Source organism: Schistocerca serialis, chromosome 11 (assembly GCF_023864345.2).
Source record: "Schistocerca serialis cubense isolate TAMUIC-IGC-003099 chromosome 11, iqSchSeri2.2, whole genome shotgun sequence".
NCBI classification, from domain to species: Eukaryota; Metazoa; Arthropoda; class Insecta; order Orthoptera; family Acrididae; genus Schistocerca; species Schistocerca serialis.
Window position 1 is genome coordinate 117,836,116 of NC_064648.1, and position 19,414 is coordinate 117,855,529.

At 45.5% G+C, this 19,414-nt stretch overlaps 1 non-coding gene across 1 annotated transcript; it reads left to right on the forward strand.

Annotated features, from left to right (window-relative positions):
• Positions 1 to 10,314: 10,314 nt before the first annotated feature.
• On the forward strand, positions 10,315 to 10,387 carry Trnas-cga (transfer RNA serine (anticodon CGA)). Its single transcript has one exon. It is a non-coding gene; the product is annotated as a tRNA-Ser (tRNA).
• The last annotated feature ends 9,027 nt before the right edge of the window (positions 10,388 to 19,414 follow it).

Genomic DNA, 19,414 nt, shown 5'->3' on the forward strand with positions numbered 1-19,414 from the left:
ATTGAATAATATATTTTTATCATGTAGCCGTAAAATAATAATTTCTCTTCAAATGGCTCTGAGCACTATGGGACTTAACATCTATGGTCATCAGTCCCCTAGAACTTAGAACTACTTAAACCTAACTAACCTAAGGACATCACACAACACCCAGCCATCACGAGGCAGAGAAAATCCCTGACCCCGCCGGGAATCGAACCCGGGAACCCGGGCGTGGGAAGCGAGAACGCTACCGCACGACCACAATAATTTCTCTGTCCAAGTTTCAAATGCAAAGAAATAATTTATGACAAAATGATCTAAAGAGACAACAACATACGCTCTTTTGTTAATTTTTTTTTTTAGTCGACTTCACTTCTTCACTTGTCTTGATGATGTATAGGCGGACATCTTGCGAGTGCTGGCAAATGTAAGCATATTTGTATGAGTTAAGCAGATAATATATTAATTGAATATTATTGTGCACTTTTAATTTGTAAGAGGTGATCCCGATTTCGTGTCCGCCTTCCTTGAATTAACCTGCATTCAAGTAATTTACAGTTCAACAATCGCAGCGGCCGATGCAGCCAAGGGCGCCATTACGTGGCGATATTAACTTATGAAAAATTAGCGGAAGCGGAAAACTCGCCCGCTATTAACATAATATTAATTTTTCTCCACAGCCGCCCGACGTTGCAGAAAATACGTAGCTTTAAGATTCTTATTTTCAGTACCATAGCCGAGACCCAGAGCCAGGACTCTGACTACAATACGGAGGTAAGAAAAATACTCTCGCGCGTATGTGGGCCGCAATTTTAATTAATAACTAAAGATTTCTTGCTTTAAAGTGAGCTGACTAGCCGAGGAAATTAATATGAAAAGTTTATTACATTGTACAACTTATATGCTCATGTTTTAAAATTCAGCGAGTCTAACATTCATTAACGTAACAAATAATTTAAGATTAATATTGTTAAAAAGGAGAACTTCAGGAAAGCATTTAATCGTAAAATCAAAATTAAATGAAATATCATTTTTATTAAGGGCCACCACGTAAGTCGGCAACAATCAAAAAATAATAATATATATTAAATTACGACGGCCGACGGACGCGAGGAGTGCACATTCAAAAACCCATGATCGCCAAGACTCGACTTGTTTAAAAAAAAAAATTAGACGTCTTAAAAGCTATTTTAACGCTTTTTTTCGTCAGAGGTTTGGGTACGGTGTATCGTCGTTACCATCACAAGTCAAACACTGGTCATATACTATTGTAGCTATATGCAATTAATATCTACTCCACTTTCCATAATGCCTTTCTATTGCCATACCGTAAAACAAAATCTTTATTTAATTAATTATTCAAGATATTATTCTAGACAAACAATGCAACAGATAACTCACCATATCATTTATAAATATTATTTTGCACTGATAATGCTAAACGTAGTTTTCATACGTCCACCATATGAGCAAGTTTCTTAGATTGTAGCAGTACAAAATCAAAAACTTATAGCCGTGTACTGTAGGAAACATCGCTATTTTTTCTTTCTTAATTTCCTACAAAGGAGCCAGGACCAATATAGATTCATAACTGTCCAAAAACTGAGGTTACTTCACGTATATTCATCCATAAATGAAACATCACGCCGGCCGCTGTGGCCGAGCGGTTCTAGGCGCTTCAGTCCGTAACCGCGCTGCTGCTACCATCGCAGGTTCGAATCCTGCTTCGGGAATGGATGTGTGTGATGCCCTTAGGTTAGTTAGGTTTAAGTAGTTCTAAGTTCTAGGGGACTCATGACCTCAGATGTTAAGTCCCATAGTGCTTAGAGCCATTAGAACCATTTTTTGAAACATCACGTTGCTGTTTACCCTACAACAGTGCAATAAGCACTTAGTACACAAAGATTTCGGTTGTTGTTGTTGTGCTCTTCAGTCCTGAGACTGGTTTGATGCAGCTCTCCATGCTACTCTATCCTGTGCAAGCTTCATCATCTGCCAGTACCTACTGCAACCTACATCCTTCTGAATCTGCTTAGTGTATTCATCTCTTGGTCTCCCTCTACGATTTTTACCCTCCACGCTGCCCTCCAATGCTAAATTTGTGATCCCTTGATGCCTCAGAACATGTCCTACCAACCGATCCCTTCTTCTAGTCAAGTTGTGCCACAAACGTCTCTTCTCCCCAATCCTATTCAATACCTCCTCATTAGTTACGTGATCTACCCACCTTATCTTCAGCATTCTTCTGTAGCACCACATTTCGAAAGCTTCTATTCTCTTCTTGTCCAAACTGGTTATCGCCTATGTTTCACTTCCATACATGGCTACACTCCATACAAATACTTTCAGAAACGACTTCCTGACACTTAAATCAATACTCGATGTTAACAAATTTCTCTTCTTCAGAAACGATTTCCTTGCCATTTTATATCCTCTCTACTTCGACCATCATCAGTTATTTTACTCCCTAAATAGCAAAACTCCTTTACTACTTTAAGTGTCTCATTTCCTAATCTAATCCCCTCAGCATCACCCGATTTAATTTGACTACATTCCATTATCCTCGTTTTGCTTTTGTTGATGTTCATCTTATATCCTCCTTTCAAGACACTGTCCATTCCGTTCAACTGCTCTTCCAAGTCCTTTGCTGTCTCTGACAGGATTACAATGTCGGCGAACCTCAAAGTTTTTACTTCTTCTCCATGAATTTTAATACCTACTCCGAATTTTTCTTTTGTTTCCTTTACTGCTTGCTCAGTATACAGATTGAATAACATCGGGGAGAGGCTACAACCCTGTCTCACTCCTTTCCCAACCACTGCTTCCCTTTCATGCCCCTCGACTCTTATAACTGCCATCTGGTTTCTGTACAAATTGTAAATAGCCTTTCGCTCCCTGTATTTTACCCCTGCCATCTTCAGAATTTGAAAGAGAGTATTCCAGTTAACGTTGTCAAAAGCTTTCTCTAAGTCTACAAATGCTAGAAACGTAGGTTTGCCTTTTCTTAATCTTTCTTCTAAGATAAGTCGTAAGGTTAGAATTGCCTCACGTGTCCCAACATTTCTACGGAATCCAAACTGATCTTCCCCGAGGTCCGCTTCTACCAGTTTTTCCATTCGTCTGTAAAGAATTCGCGTTAGTATTTTGCAGCTGTGACTTATTAAACTGATAGTTCGGTAATTTTCACATCTGTCAACACGTGCTTGGGATTGGAATTATTATATTCTTCTTGAAGTCTGTGGGTATTTCGCCTGTCTCATATATCTTGCTCACCAGATGGTAGAGTTTTGTCATGACTGGCTCTCCCAAGGCCATCAGTAGTTCTAATGGAATGTTGTCTACTCCCGGGGCCTTGTTTCGACTCAGGTCTTTCAGTGCTCTGTCAAACTCTTCACGCAGTATCTTATCTCCCATTTCATCTTCATCTACACCCTCTTCCATTTCCATAATATTGTCCTCAAGTACATCGCCCTTGTATAAACCCTCCATATACTCCTTCCACCTTTCTGCCTTCCCTTCGTTGCTTAGAACTGGGTTGCCATCTGAGCTCTTGATATTCATGCAAGTGGTTCTCTTCTCTCCAAAGGTCTCTTTAATTTTCCTGTAGGCAGTATCTATCTTACCCCTAGTGAGACAAGTCTCTACATCCTTACATTTGTCCTCTAGCCATCCCTGCTTAGCCATTTTGCACTTCTTGTCGATCTCATTTTTGAGACGTTTGTATTCCTTTTTGCCTGCTTCATTTACTGCATTTTTATATTTTCTCCTTTCATCAATTAAATTCAATATTTCTTCTGTTACCCAAGGATTTCTATTAGCTCTCGTCTTTTTACCTACTTGATCCTCTGCTGCCTTCACTACTTCATCCCTCAGAGCTACCCATTCTTCTTCTACTCCTTTCATCAATTAAATTCAATATTTCTTCTGTTACCCAAGGATTTCTATTAGCTCTCGTCTTTTTACCTACTTGGTCCTCTGCTGCCTTCACTACTTCATCCCTCAGAGCTACCCATTCTTCTTCTACTGTATTTCTTTCCCCCATTCCTGTCAATTGTTCCCTTATGCTCTCCCTGAAACTCTCTACAACCTCTGGTTCTTTCAGTTTATCCAGGTCCCATCTCCTTAAATTCCCGCCTTTTTGAAGTTTCTTCAGTTTCAATCTGCAGTTCATAACCAATAGATTGTGGTCAGAATCCACATCTGCCCCTGGAAATGTCTTACAATTTAAAACCTGGTTCCTAAATTTCTGTCTTACCATTATGTAATCTGTCTGATTCCTTTTAGTATCTCCAGGATTCTTCCAGGTATACAACCTTCTTTCATGATTCTTGGACCAAGTGTTAGCTATGATTAAGTTATGCTCTGTGCAAAATTCTACAAGGCGGCTTCCTCTTTCATTTCTTCCCCCCAATCCATATTCACCTACTATGTTTCCTTCTCTTCCCGTTCCTACTGACGAATTCCAGTCACCCATGACTATTAAATTTTCGTCTCCCTTCACTACCTGAATAATTTCTTTTATCTCGTCATACATTTCATCAATTTCTTCATCATCTGCAGAGCTAGTTGGCATAGAAACTTGTACTACTGTAGTAGGCATGGGCTTTGTGTCTATCTTGGCCACAATAATGCGTTCACTATGGTGACATTCCACGCTCCGATCCGTAGAATGCGTTTTCTTTCTCCTGATAACGACGTCCTCTTGAGTAGCCCCCGCCCGGAGATCCGATGGGTGACTATTTTACCTCCGGAATATTTTACCCAAGAGGACGCCATCATCATTTAATCATACAGTAAAGCTGCATGTCCTCGGGAAAAATTACGGCTGTTGTTTCCCCTTGCTTTCAGCAGTTCGCAGTACCAGCACAGCAAGGCCAGATCAGTCAATCATCCAGACTGTTGCCCCTGCAACTACTGAAAAGGCTGCTGCCCCTCTTCAGGAACCACATGTTTGTCTGGCCTGTCAACAGATTTCGGTAAATATCGAATAGTACTAGCGGTATGAATTTTATGGTACTGGTACTAATTAGGAGATGGTAAAATGTAGGCATTCCCGCGCCCGAGTTCCCGGGTTCGATTCACGGCGGGGTCAGGGATTTTCTCTGCCTCGTGATGACTGGGTGTTGTGTGATGTCCTTAGGTTGGTTAGGTTTAAGTAGTTCTAAGTTCTGGGGGGACTGATGACCTCAGATGTTAAGTCCCATAGTGCTCAGAGCCATTTGAACCAAAATGTAGGCAGCTTTCCCCTACAGACTGAATAATACCTGAGTTAGGCTACAACCATGTCTCTGTCCATTCTCTGACGACAGTATTGCATGGCAGATTCTGCAGTAGGCGTACAACTGGCAATGGATGTCTACTTGGTGGTGATGATTTAATGATGATGCCGACACTGTCACCCCCGTTAGAGAGCGCAATAATGTCTGAATAACGATTTGCTTCGCTTCGGAGTCTATTACGTATTCATTACGGTGCACTAAGTTACTCAACGGGCGGGCGGCGAAGCAATTGCACTTGTATTTAATTATAGCGTGGCAGCGTATCGAATCATTGGCGGTCTCCCCGCCTCTGAAGTGTTTGGTCACACCCGGCAGATGCGGGCGGAATTAATTAATCGAGAGGGAGAGGGAAACTGTCGCGGTAACACCCGCTAAACTGTTATTAGCGTCCGCACGCTGAATGCGGAAAGCGCCAATGGACGAGAAATCCCGCCAGGTGAAAGCGCGTATTGCGGTAACACTTAAACGCAGCACCGTATTACGCTCGAGTTGTACCGACGCTTTGCATTACCGGCTGTCTTACTCGGGAGGGAATGAGTCGGCCATTACCAAATACGTGATAACGTAGTGTCTTATAGTGCTGCACTACGCCTCTCCGCAGTGGTTAGACACTGGACTCGCATTCGGGAGGGCGACGGTTCAATCCCGCGTCCGGCCATCCTAATTTAGGTTTTCCGCGATTTCGCTAAATCGCTCCAGGCAAATGCCGGGATGGTTCCTTTCAAAGGGCACGGCCGACTTCCTTCCCCGTCCTTCCCTAATCCGATGGGACCGGTGACCTCGCTGTCTGGTCTCCTTCCCCGAAACAACCAACCAACCAACCAACGCCTCTAATGCAGTGTCTGCCACTTGAGTCGGATGAGAGACTTCGTCAAGCTGTAGCTTGATCTACATCCCTACTCTGCAAGCCACCTTAAAATGTTGTAGGATGGCTATTTTTTGATGATATTGTGATTATTTTTGTAAAGAAAATGATACGCTGGAGAGAAAAAGAAACTGGTACACATGCCTAATATCAAGTGGGAAACCCGTGAGCATGCAGAAGTGCCACAACACGGCTTGGCATGGACTCGACTTATGTCTGAAGTATTGCTGCAGGACCTGACACCAACAATCCTGCAGGGCTGTCCATAAATCCGTAAGGGTACGAGGGGGTGGAGATTTCGTCTGAACAGCACGTTGCAAGGCATCCCAGATATACTCGATAATGTTCATGTCTGGGGAATTTGGTGGCCACCGGAAGAATTTAAATTCAGAAGAGTGTTCCTGGAGCCACTCTGTGGCAATTCTGGACATGTAGGGTGTTGCATTGTCCTGCTGGAATTGCCCAAGTCCGTCGGAATGCACAGTGGATATGAACGGATGCAGGTGATCAAAGATGATGTTTACGTAAGTGTCATCTGTCAGAGTCGTATCTAGACGTACCAGGATTGCCATATCACTCCAACTCCACCACTATCTCCTCCAGCTTCTACCTAACTACAACAAGTAACAATTTAACGTCGTGGTGCTAACTCGGACTTTGAATTCGATTTCGGGGGTTTGTTTCGCTTTCTATGGCTTTACAAATAATAGTTAATATCAACATATTATATATTTTATTGGTATACCCTCCCAAGAAAAGTATTTACTTTTCGAGATCGAAGGTAGAAGTTGAGAGGATCAATAGTTCTTATTTCATGCTGCACACAGTATTGAAAAACCGTTTCTCGAGAAAAATCTTTTTAAAGTTTATGGAAAACTTTTATGAGTGTTATTCAATTTGGATAAAAACTACATGTTTTTATAGACTGAAGACCCAAAGATACTCGTATACCTACTTAATATCTCGTAGGGCTCCCGCGACCACGCAGAAGTGCCGCAACACGACGTGTCATGAACTCGACTAATGTCTGAAGTAGTGCTGGAGGGAACTGACACCACGAATCCTTCAGGGCTGTCCATAAATCCGTAACAGTACGTAGGAGTGAAGATCTCTTCTGAACAGCACGTTGCAAGGCATCGCAGATATGCTGAAGAATGTTGATGTGCGTCTGGTGGCCGGCGGAAGTGTTTAAACCCAGAAGAGTGTCCCTGGAACCACTCTGTAGCAGTTCTGGACATGTAGGGCATTGCATTGTCCTGCTGGAATTGCCCAAGTCCGTCTGAATGCACAATGGATATGAATGGATGCAGGTGATCAGACAGGTTGCTTACGGACGTGTCACCTGTCTGAGTCGTATCTAGACGTATCAGGGGTCCCATATCACTCCAGCTGCACACGCCCCACACCATTACAGAACCTTCACCTGCTTGAACAGTCCCCTGCTGACATACAGGGTGCACGGATTCATGAGGTCGTCTCCATACGCTTTCCCGCCCATCCGCTCGATACAATTTGAAACGAGACTCGTCCGACCAGGCGACATGTTTCCAGTCATCAACAGTCCAGTGTCGGTGTTGACGGGCACAGGCGAGGCGTAAACCTTTGTGTCGTCCTGTCATGAAGACTACACGAGTGGGCCTTCGGCTCCGAAAGCCCGTATCGAAGATGCTTCGTTGAATGGTTCGCACGCTGACACTTGTTGATGGCCCAGCACCGAAATCTGCAGCAATTCGTGGAAGGGTTGCACTTCAGTCGCCGTTGGTCCCGTCCATGCAGGATCTTTCTGCGACCGCAGCGGTGTCGGAGATTTGATGTTTTATCGGATTTATGATGTTCACGGTACACTCGTGAAATGGTCGTACAGCTAAATCCTCACTTCAAAATGGTTCAAGTGGCTCTAAGCACTATGCGACTTGACATTCGAGGTCATCAGTACCCAAGAGTTAGAAACTACTTAAACCTAACTAACCTAAGAACATCACACACATCCATGCCCGAGACAGGATTCGAACCTGCGATAGTAGCAGTCGCGTGGTTCCGGACTGAAGCGCCTAGAACCGCTCGGCCATAGAGGCCGGCAAAATCCCCACTTCATCGCTACCTCGGTATGCCGTGTCCCATTGCTCGTGCGCCGACTACAACACCATGCTCAAACTCACTTAAATCTTGTTGTAGCAGCAGTGACCGATCTAACAACTTTCGTGGAAAGAAAATGTAGGGCACGAGGGAGATTTGAACACAGATCTCCCCGTTTGCAGTCCAACATCGTGCCCATAAAATATTACAACGATGCCGTTGCTATCCGAGTCCGCTTGATGTTGCACATGTTGAGTTCGGACCGTTCGCTGTTTCGATTTTCCTTCTTTTCTCACAGTTCAGTACACCTTCTTCCTGTTTTCGTCCTTGGTCCAGTTTTTGATGGGCTATGCACTGGGCCATCTTATCACTAAACTTGAGGGGGTAATGCAGGAATGGTTTAATAATGAATAAAAAAATAGGCGCCGGCCGAAGTGGCCGTGCGGTTAAAGGCGCTGCAGTCTGGAACCGCAAGACCGCTACGGTCGCAGGTTCGAATCCTGCCTCGGGCATGGATGTTTGTGATGTCCTTAGGTTTAACTAGTTCCAAGTTCTAGGGGACTAATGACCTCAGAAGTTGAGTCCCATAGTGCTCAGAGCCATTTGAACCATTTTTTGAAAAAATAGGCATGCGGGTAAGCTACTACGAAAAGCTTAGTGAACGCATTGTTGTAGCCAAGACAACCACTAAGCATACCACAGAAGTACAAGTTTATATGCCAGCAAATTCTGCAGATGATGAAGAGATTGAAGAAATGTCTGATGCGATAAAAGAAATTATTCAGATAGTTAAGGGAGATGAAAATTTAATGGTCATGGGAGACTGGATTTCGGTAGCTAACACTTGGTTCATAGCTAACACTTGGTTCAAGAATCATGTCAGAAGGTTGTATACATGGAAGAAGCCTGGAGATACTTTAAGGTTTCAGATAGATTATATAATTGTAAGACAGAGTATAAAATGTAGACTGGCAATGACAAGGAAAGCGTTTCTGAAGAACAGAAATTTGTTAACATCGAGTGTTGATTTAAGTGTCAGGAATTCATTTCTGAAAGTATTTGTATGGAGTGTAGCCATGTATGGAAGTGAAACGCGGACGATAAATAGTTTGGACAAAAAGAGAATAGAAGCTTTCGAAATGTGGTGCTACAGAAGAATGCTGAAGATTAGATGGGTAGATCACATAACTAATGAGGAAGTATTGAATAGGATTGGGGAGAAGAGAAGTTTGTGGCACAACTTGACCAGAAGAAGGGATCGGTTGGTAGGGCATGTTCTGAGGCATCAAGGAATCACAAATTTAGCATTGGAGGGCAGCGTGGAGGGTAAAAATCGTAGAGGGAGACCAAGAGATGAATACACTAAGCAGATTCAGAAGGATGTAGGTTGCAGTAGGTACTGGGAGATGAAGAAGCTTACACAGGATAGAGTAGCATGGAGAGCTGCATCAAACCAGTCTCAGGACTGAAGACCACAACAACAACAGAGATTTAGGACCCACGTATTAAATTGTAAGACATTTCCAGGGGCAGATGGGGACTCTGACCACAATTTATTGGTTATGAACTGTAGATCGAAGACTCTGCAAAAAAAAAAGTAGGAATTTAAGGAGATGGAACCTGGATAAACTTGAAGAACCAGAGGTTGTAGAGTGTTTAAGAGGGAGCATTACTGCAGTTCCAGTACAGCACTCGCGGCTGCCGCATCGCGGTCAAGAAGCGGGGCCGAGGCAGTTTCAGACAAGTTTTTACAGTCTGACGATGATTTTTGGATTTGTAGTTTTAGCTTGACGATGTCCACGATGGACAAACGGTAGTTACTGTTATTCTGAAGAAGGTTGGGTTATCCCGACTGAAACCTAGGTAAATTCTAGGTAAACGGTGCAACTCAGGCTGATAATTATTAAAATTAAAATTAAAGTGATTCTGAAAGTTCCTGGCAGATTAAAACTGTGTGCCCGACCGAGACTCGAACTCGGGACCTTTGCCGCAATATCCTTTCTTTCAGGAGTGCTAGTTCTGCAAGGTTCGCAGGAGAGCTTCTGTAAAGTTTGGAAGGTAGGAGACGAGGTACTGGCAGAAGTAAAGCTGTGGGTACCGGGCGTGAGTCGTGCTTGGGTAGCTCAGTTGGTAGAGCACTTGCCCGCGAAAGGCAAAGGTCCCGAGTTCGAGTCTCGGTCGAGCACACAGTTTTAATCTGCCAGGAAGTTTCATATCAGCGCACACTCCGCTGCAGAGTGAAAATCTCATTCTTAAAGTGATTCTATTAGGGTCCCGTTGTACCAGTTGAGATACGGAACCCTGACAATGTTCCAAACACGTCGTTAAATTGCAAATGAGGTAATCCAGTATGGCGCCTGCCTATGAAGTTGAACGCAGCCTTTCGTCTTACTAGCCATGTTCACGTAGAGTACGCCTGCTTAGCTGGATGGTAACGAGCTCGACTCCCATGCAAGCGGGCACGGGTTCGATTCCCGGCCGGGTTGGAGATTTTCTCCCCTCGGGGACTGGGTGCTGTGTCGTCCTCATCATTATTTCATCCGCATCACCGGCGCGCAAGTCGTCCAATGTGGCGCCGAATAACTTCAGTCTTGCACTCGGCGGCCGAAGTTCCCCGAATAGGGGCCTCCCGGCCAACGATACCATACGATTTCATTTCTCCACGAAGAAAATCTGACGGGCCCGATTCTACAAATCACGATTTAAAATGCTCCAGATTGTGAAACTGCGCGCTGTGATGTCACAGAACTGGACCGGCTCCTAGTCCAGCTTCGCTTTCACCTGCCGTGTGGTGACGGCTCTAGCCACCGGGCTGGGCTGCAGGGAACTGGTCCGTTTTCTTGGGCCCCAGCTGTCAGAGCAACTCGTGGGCAGACTGCACCGGCACGATATGCAGCTCTGGTGGGCGGGGTAGGCTGACGCAATAAATCGCCATCAACTCACTCCGGACTGTACGAGGCTCACCTACACACGTGGCCACGTGGGAGAACTGGTGTATAAGGCCAGAGGTGCTGTCCGAAAGTGTGGGTTCGCCGGCCTTGGCAAAACTCACTCGGCAGCCGGTAATTAACATCGGTGCCGCCTCAACTGTTTCTAAGTGCAGTAGCTACCAATATGAAGGCTGACGCCAACACAACGGCGCCTTCAGGTACGACCCAGCAGAATGTTGCAAAAGCCTACATCTTCTACATCGACCCATACGAGAGGTAGCCCTGAAGTTTCACTCATCACGTCGAAAAAAGTTGCCACCACGAAACTTGGTGCTAGTCCTCGTCTACATGTACTACGTTTCTTTCTAAAGAAGAAAAAAGCGCAGAATTTCAGATACACAGTGAAAAAGAACTCTCTAGTTTTAATGTGTCCTAGAATGTGTCCAATGTGGCATACACTATTCTAGAATGAGATTTTCACTCTGCAGCGGAGTGTGCGCTGATATGAAACTTTCTGGCAGATTATAATTGTGTGCCGGACCGAGACTCGAACTAGGAACGTTTGCCTTTCACGGGCAAGTGCTCTACCATTTTTTTTTTTAAGGAACCGCTGCAGGAGCAAGACGACGGGTAGGGCAGGGGTCGACACCGGAAGCCTGGCCATCCCGAGCCGCGCCCAAGCAGCGTGTTCGAGGATCGAAGGATGAGGAAGAGGATTTAGTGCGTTTGTCTATGTTTATTTATTTGTGTATTTCTTTAATTTTTATTTTGTATTCTATTTATGGATTTATTTTTGTTTCATTACAAAAAAGATCCTACAACTGCCGTGTCCGAGTGTCGGAGTCGTCTTCTCGTCTGTTGGGAGGGGTCCCCCCCTATTCCGTCCGTAGAGGATCAATATGCTCCAGGATTCTTCTTCATTTTCAGCGTCTCATACCCGGAACGCCCCAGTGAGCAGGAGGATCCGCAAATAATGAACCTAAATAATTTGCGAAACGGGTTCTGTACTTCGGGTGGCGGCTGAAAGCTGCATGTGTGGTCATCAAGAAGGACCAAAACTCGAGTGTGCCTTTAGGAGCATCGAAAAATATGTAGTAAAGGTCCATGCCTTTTAGCCAGTTAACGGCGTTCGTCCTGGTCGATGTAGATGAAAATCCCTGACCCCGTCGGGAATCGAACCAGGGACCTCGTGCTCGGGAAGCGAGAACGCGACCGCAAGAACGCGACCGCGAGCTGCGTACTTTGGCAAAGAAAACATAGCATTAAAGCCATTTCAATGCATTAATAATAACAATAATAAGTATACACTGAAACATCAACAGCATGTTTCCCTGCATTTTAACTAATCCATCTGAGCTACCCAAACACGACTCACGCCCCGTTCTATAGTTCTTTTATCTTGGCTGTTCGCGCATGCCCGCCCAGACGCTGGAGATTGCACCGTTGCCAAGTTGCACACGCCAAGCAAACTTACGTTTAGAGGGGGAGGGAGCAGTTTATGAAGTACAGGGCTATTGCAAATGATTGAAGCGATTTCATAAATTCACTGTAGCTCCATTCATTGACATATGGTCACGACACACTACAGATACGTAGAAAAACTCAAAGTTTTGTTCGGCTGAAGCCGCACTTCAGGTTTCTGCCGCCAGAGCGCAGTGAGACAAAATGGCGACAGGAGCCGACAAAGCGTATGTCGTGCTTGAAATGCACTCACATCAGTCAGTCATAACAGTGCAACGACACTTCAGGACGAAGTTCAACAAAGATCCACCTACTGCTAACTCCATTCGGCGATGGTATGCGCAGTTTAAAGCTTCTGGATGCCTCTGTAAGGGGAAATCAACGGGTCGGCCTGCAGTGAGCGAAGAAACGGTTGAACGCGTGCGGGCAAGTTTCACGCGTAGCCCGCGGAAGTCGACGAATAAAGCAAGCAGGGAGCTAAACGTACCACAGCCGACGGTTTGGAAAATCTTACGGAAAAGGCTAAAGCAGAAGCCATACCGTTTACAATTGATACAAGCCCTGACACCCGATGACAAAGTCAAACGCTTTGAATTTTCGGCGCGGTTGCAACAGCTCATGGAAGAGGATGCGTTCAGTGCGAAACTTGTTTTCAGTGATGAAGCAAAATTTTTTCTTAATGGTGAAGTGAACAGACACAATGTGCGAATCTGGGTGGTAGAGAATCCTCACGCATTCGTGCAGCAAATTCGCAATTCACCAAAAGTTAACGTGTTTTGTGCAATCTCACGGTTTAAAGTTTACGGCCCCTTTTTCTTCTGCGAAAAAAGTGTTACAGGACACGTGTATCTGGACATGCTGGAAAATTGGCTCGTGCCACAACTGGAGACCGACAGCGCCGACTTCATCTTTCAACAGGACGGTGCTCCACCGCACTTCCATCACGATGTTCGGCATTTCTTAAACAGGAGATTGGAAAACCGATGGATCGGTCGTGGTGGAGATCATGATCAGCAATTCATGTCATGGCCTCCACGCTCTCCCGACTTAACCCCGTGCGATTTCTTTCTGTGGGGTTATGTGAAAGATTCAGTGTTTAAACGTCCTCTACCAAGAAACGTGCCAGAACTGCGAGCTCGCATCAACAATGCTTTCGAACTCTTTGATGGGGACATGCTGCGCCGAGTGTGGGAGGAACTTGATTATCGGCTTGATGTCTGCCGAATCACTAAAGGGGCACATATCGAACATTTGTGAATGCCTATAAAAACTTTTTGAGTTTTTGTATGTGTGTGCAAAGCATTGTGAAAATATCTCAAATAAAGTTATTGTAGAGCTGTGAAATCGCTTCCATCATTTGTAATAACTCTGTAAAGCCACCACGGCCGCATTAACCCTTCCGCTGCTACAGAGACGTGCTCCCCGCATTCCGCGCTGTGCGCGATTTTGTCATCACTGCACTGCTCGCCTGTGTAGACACATGGTGTTCCGACACATTCGAATAATTTGGCCCAAAAATTTGATTTTTACACATCTTCTTGACTGATACCTTCCCCCCATAAATGACTTAATTCTGTTTCGATGTTCAACGCAGTTATTGTGCAGCATTAAATGTAGTAAACCACTGCACGAAATTTTCTAGAATTTGCAGAGGTATAAGTCAATAGCGTATACTTTCCGTATGGTTGATTTCAGTTGCCACTAGAAATTTCAAAAAATTACATTCAAATGAATAAAATTCATGAAGTAAGACACTTCGATATTGTTTTTAAATAAAGAAAATATTAAGCACCAAACACAGTTAGAACTCGGAACCTTTCGCTTAGCAGCCAAATACTATAACTGTAACGCTAACGCGGTTTATTATTCGACAGACTTCCTGAAGGACTTTAAACTAGGACGCAAAATACCGACAAACACTGTTGGTATGACTATGAATTACCCACTTTCGTCGAAGTACAATAGGACATAAAAAATTACCGCTGTTCTTTATTGCGAGAAAGCGGTTAGTGAGAATGATACAAACACCTTTCCTTGCTATCGCCTGAATTAGGAGGCTTATTGCTTGTTTGGTTTAATTAATTAATAGAATATGAAGCAATTGGTATAAAGAATGCTTTATCCAAACTTTCTATAAAAATTCTGCTTTCGTTCAGTTACTTTATTTATGGCTGAACGTTTCTAAAACAAGACACTCGTCCGTGCTCTGCAGTGCAGTCGAGCTCTGGCAACGTCGTTCTCTGTTCATTGGCTGGCTGTTTTGTGATGTCAGATGCGCAGAACGAATCTAAACTCGGCCGCCATCGTAAACGACGCGCTCTTTAGCAGAAGTAATGATGTGAGGACGGGGCGTGAGTCGTGTTTGGGTAGCTCAGTTGGTAGAGCACTTGCCAGCGAAAGGCAAAGGTCCCGAGTTCGAGTCTCGGTCCAGCACACAGTTTTAATCTGCCAGGAAGTTTTCATACACTATTCTAGTTTGTGGTGTTCGATTCATCAACTCTCCAAGTTTGGCTCCCCTGCAGTTGGCAGGTCTGCTTGACCTTGAGACGGCACCACTGCAGTGTTTTTCCCTCTCTTCCCTCTGTTCACACCAGGCGTGCGTGCAGTGCAGTCATTTTTTTTAAAAAAATTATCCTCTTTTCTGATGAGGCTACATTTCATGTCAGTGGAACAGTTAGATGTAATAACAGCAGAATACGGGGGGCAGAGCATCCACATGAAGTTATTCAGCAACAATGTGACTCTCCCAAAGTTAATGTCTGGTGCGGTCTGATGGAAGATCGTGTGATTGCTTGGTTGGTTGGTTGTTTTGGGGAAGGAGACCAGACAGCGAGGTCATCGGTCTCATCGGATTAGGGAAGGATGGGGAAGGAAGTCGGCCGTGCCCTTTGAAAGGAACCATCCCAGCATTTGCCTGGAGCGATTTAGGGGAATCACGGAAAACCTAAATCAGGATGGCCGGATGCGGGATTGAACCGTCGTCCTCCCGAATGCGAGTCCAGTGTCTAACCACTGTGGTTCGCGTGATTGGTCCTTTCATTTTTGTAGAAAAGACAATAAACGGGGACGTTCACTGTGACATGTTGACAGAGTTCGTCTTTCCCCAGATGGACGATATTGAGGCGGAAAAGTGGCTTTTGTTGTTCCAATAAGATGGCGCCCCACCTCATTACAGTACCCATGTGCGTGCGGCTCTTGATACTCGCTTTCCAGGAAGATGGATAGGCAGGGCTGGCCCGATACCTTGGCCACCACGAAGCTCAGACTAAACCCCACTGGACTTTTTCTTTTGGGGCCACATAAAAAATTTTGTGCACACTGAAAACATCAGAGACATCAATCGTTTACGGGAAAGAATCGCCGCGGCGTTTGGGAAAGTTACACCTGAAATGTCGGTGAATACGTGGCGGGAAGTAGAATATCGTCTCGACGTGTGCAGGGCAACAAACGGATCCCACGTTGACGTCTGCTAACATTAAACAAAACTTGAAGAATTCTCTTTCATGATATGTACTCATTGATGTAATTTTTAATTTCTTTCCCCATTAATTTTATTCTTAAAACTAGGGAGTTCTCGAAACGTCCTGGTAGATTGAAACTGTGTGCCGGATCAAGACTCGAACTCGGGATTTGCCTTTCGCGGGCAAGGGCTCTACTGAGCTACCCAGCACGACTCACGCCCCATCCTCACAGCTCCACTTCTGCTAGTACCTCGTCTGCTACCTTCCAAACTTCACAGTTTTAATGTGCCAGGAAGTTTCATTTCAGCGCACACTCCGCTGCAGAGTGAAAATCTCATTCTGGAAACATCCCCCAGGCTGTGGCTAAGCCATGTCTCCGCAATATCCTTTCTTCCAGGAGTGCTAGTTCTGCAAGGTTCGCAGGAGAGCTTGTGTGAAGTTTGGAAGGCAGGAGACGAGGTACTGGCAGAAGTAAAGCTGTGAGGACCGGGCGTGAGTCGTGTTTCCCCGACACGATAGCTTAGCGTGTTCGGTCAGAGAGTTGGTTGGCCTCTGTAATAAAAAAACGGAGTGCAAGAATGAACACCGAGCGAGGTGGCGCAGTGGTAGCACACTGGACTCGCATTCGGGAGGATGACGGTTCAATCCCGCGTCCGGCCATCCTGATTTAGGTTTTCCGTGATTTCCCTAAATCGCTCCAGGCAAATGCCGGGATGGTTCCTTTGAAAGGGCACGGCCGACTTCCTTCCCCGTCCTTCCCTAATCCGATGAGACCGATGACCTCGCTGTCTGGTCTCCTTCCCCAAAACATCCAACCAAGGATCAACAACGAACTTGAACGGATGTCATGTGACGTCCGTAACGACTAAACACAACGATCAACAACGAACAAAGTGAAAAAAAAGATGGTAGATTACTTGCCCGCGAAAGGCAAAGGTGCTGAGTTCGAGTCTCGGCCCGGCACACAGTTTTAATCTGCCAGGAAGTTTCATATCAGCGCACACTGCGCTGCAGAATGAAAATCTCATTCTAGAGAATTCTTTTCGAACACCTTATATTCCCCATATGTAGACAATAAAAACGTCCATTACAGTTTGTATCCGAAAAATGCTCTTTTTCCAATTTATGTAGTTGAAAACAGTTCCCCAAGTTAGTGTTATAGACCCTTCGCTCTTCCTTATCTATATAAGCGATTTGGGAGAGCAGCCGTCTTAGGTTGTTTGCAGATGACTCTGTCGTTTTTCATCAGAAGATCAAAACAAATCGCAAAACGATTTAGAAAAGGTGCGAACTTTGGCAGTTGAGCCTAAATAACGTGTGAGGTCATCCACATGAGTGCTAAAAGGAACTCGTTAAACTTCGTTCACACGATAAATCAGTCTAATGTAAAAACCGTAAATTCAATTAAACACCTAGGTACTACAATTACGAACAACTTAAATTGGAAAGAACACATAAGAAAATGTTGTGGGGAAGGCTAACCAAAGACTACGTTTTATTGGCGGGACACTTAGAAAATGTAACAGACCTACTAAGGAGACTGCCTACACTACGCTTGTCCGTCTTCTTTTAGAATACTGTTGCGCGGTGTGGGACCCTTACCAGATAGGACTGACGGAGTACATCGAAAATGTTCGGGGACGGCGGGGGAGACCCGCACCGCTGTACTAGGCAAGGTCTTAGCGGGAATGAATGATGATGATGAAGACGACATAACAATACCTAGTAATCTTGACGCATGTAAAATTCCCTGACCCCGCCGGGAATCGAACCCGGGACCCCGCGCTCGGGAAGCGAGAACGCTACCGCAAGACCACACTCTGCGGACAGAAGTTATTAACGGGACAGATAATTCTCCTCATGTACCTAAATCAGGAGCTGGCAGAAGTGCACTTCATGCGCGATAAGGTGACCGGGAATGCTGTGCTGACCCATTGTTTGTGCCTCAAGTGCCCAGACGTCTAGATCGTTAGATTTGATTGTCTCCATCGCCTTCTGTGCGCTCATAGGAAGTTTAGTTTGCCTCTCCTAGTTTGCAGAGGGGACGACGAGGGCCTACAACTCCAGAAATAGAAGAGGAGATTTTTCTGTGCACACGACAACTTCTATCGTCACACAAAGGTTAGCATTGCAAGTGGATTCTCCTCTTACAACTGTAGTATTTTTATCGTTTGCAACGTCTACAGGCCCTGTCACCAGTAGATTAAAAAAGCACGCTATCTTCAGGCAACAAGTGGACCACTGGGACCATCCGACCGCCGTGTCATCCTCAGTTGAGGATGCAGATAGGAGGGGCGTGTGGTCAGCACACCGCTCTCCCGGTCGTTATGATGGTATTCTTGACCGAAGCCGCTCCTACAGTACGGGACGTCCACAGTGTACAACACCGCAAGGAGACCGATACCTCACCATCAGTGGCCGCAGACGTCCACGGAGTACTGCAGGTAGCCTCGCTAGGGACCTTACCACAGCCACTGGAACAGTTGTCTCCAGACACACAGTCTACAGACGACTGAACATACATGGCTTATTCGCCCGGAGACCTGGAAGGTCCATTCCACTGACCCCTGGTTGTAGGATACCCCGTAAAGCTTGGTGTCAAGAACACAGTACATGGTCATTGGAGCAGTGGTCCCAGGTTATGTTCACGGACGAGTCCGGGTATAGTCTGAACAGTGATTCTCGCCGGGTTTTCATCTGGCGTGAACCAGGAACCAGATACCCACCCCTTACAAGGACCTGTATGGAGGTCGTGGTTTGATGGTGTGGGGTGGGATTATGATTGGTGCACGTACACCCCTGCATGTGTTTGACAGAGGAACTGTAACAGGTCAGGTGTATCTGGACGTCATTTTGCACCAGTATGTCCGCCTTTTCAGGGATGCAGTGCGTCCCACCTTCCTCCTGATGGATGATAACGCACGGCCCCACCGAGCTGCCATCGTGGAGGAGTACCTCGAAACAGAATATATTGGGATTGGAATGGCCTGCCTGTTCTCCAGACCTAAACCCCATCGAGCACGTCTGGGATGCTCTCGGTCGACGTACCACTGCACGTCTTCAAACCCCTACGACACTTCAGGAGCTCCCACAGGCAATGGTGCAAGAATGGGAGGCTACACCCCAGCAGCTGATCCAGAGTATGCCAACCCGTTGTGCGGCCTGTGTACGTATGCACGATGATCATATCCCGTATTGATGTCGGGGTACATGCGCAGGAAACAGTGGCGTTTTGTAGCACATGTGTATCGGGACGGTTTTCTCCACTTACCACCAATATCGTGGACTTACAGATGTGTGTCGTGTGTGTTCCCTATGTGCCTATGCCATCAGCGCCAGTTTTATGTAGTGCCACGTTGT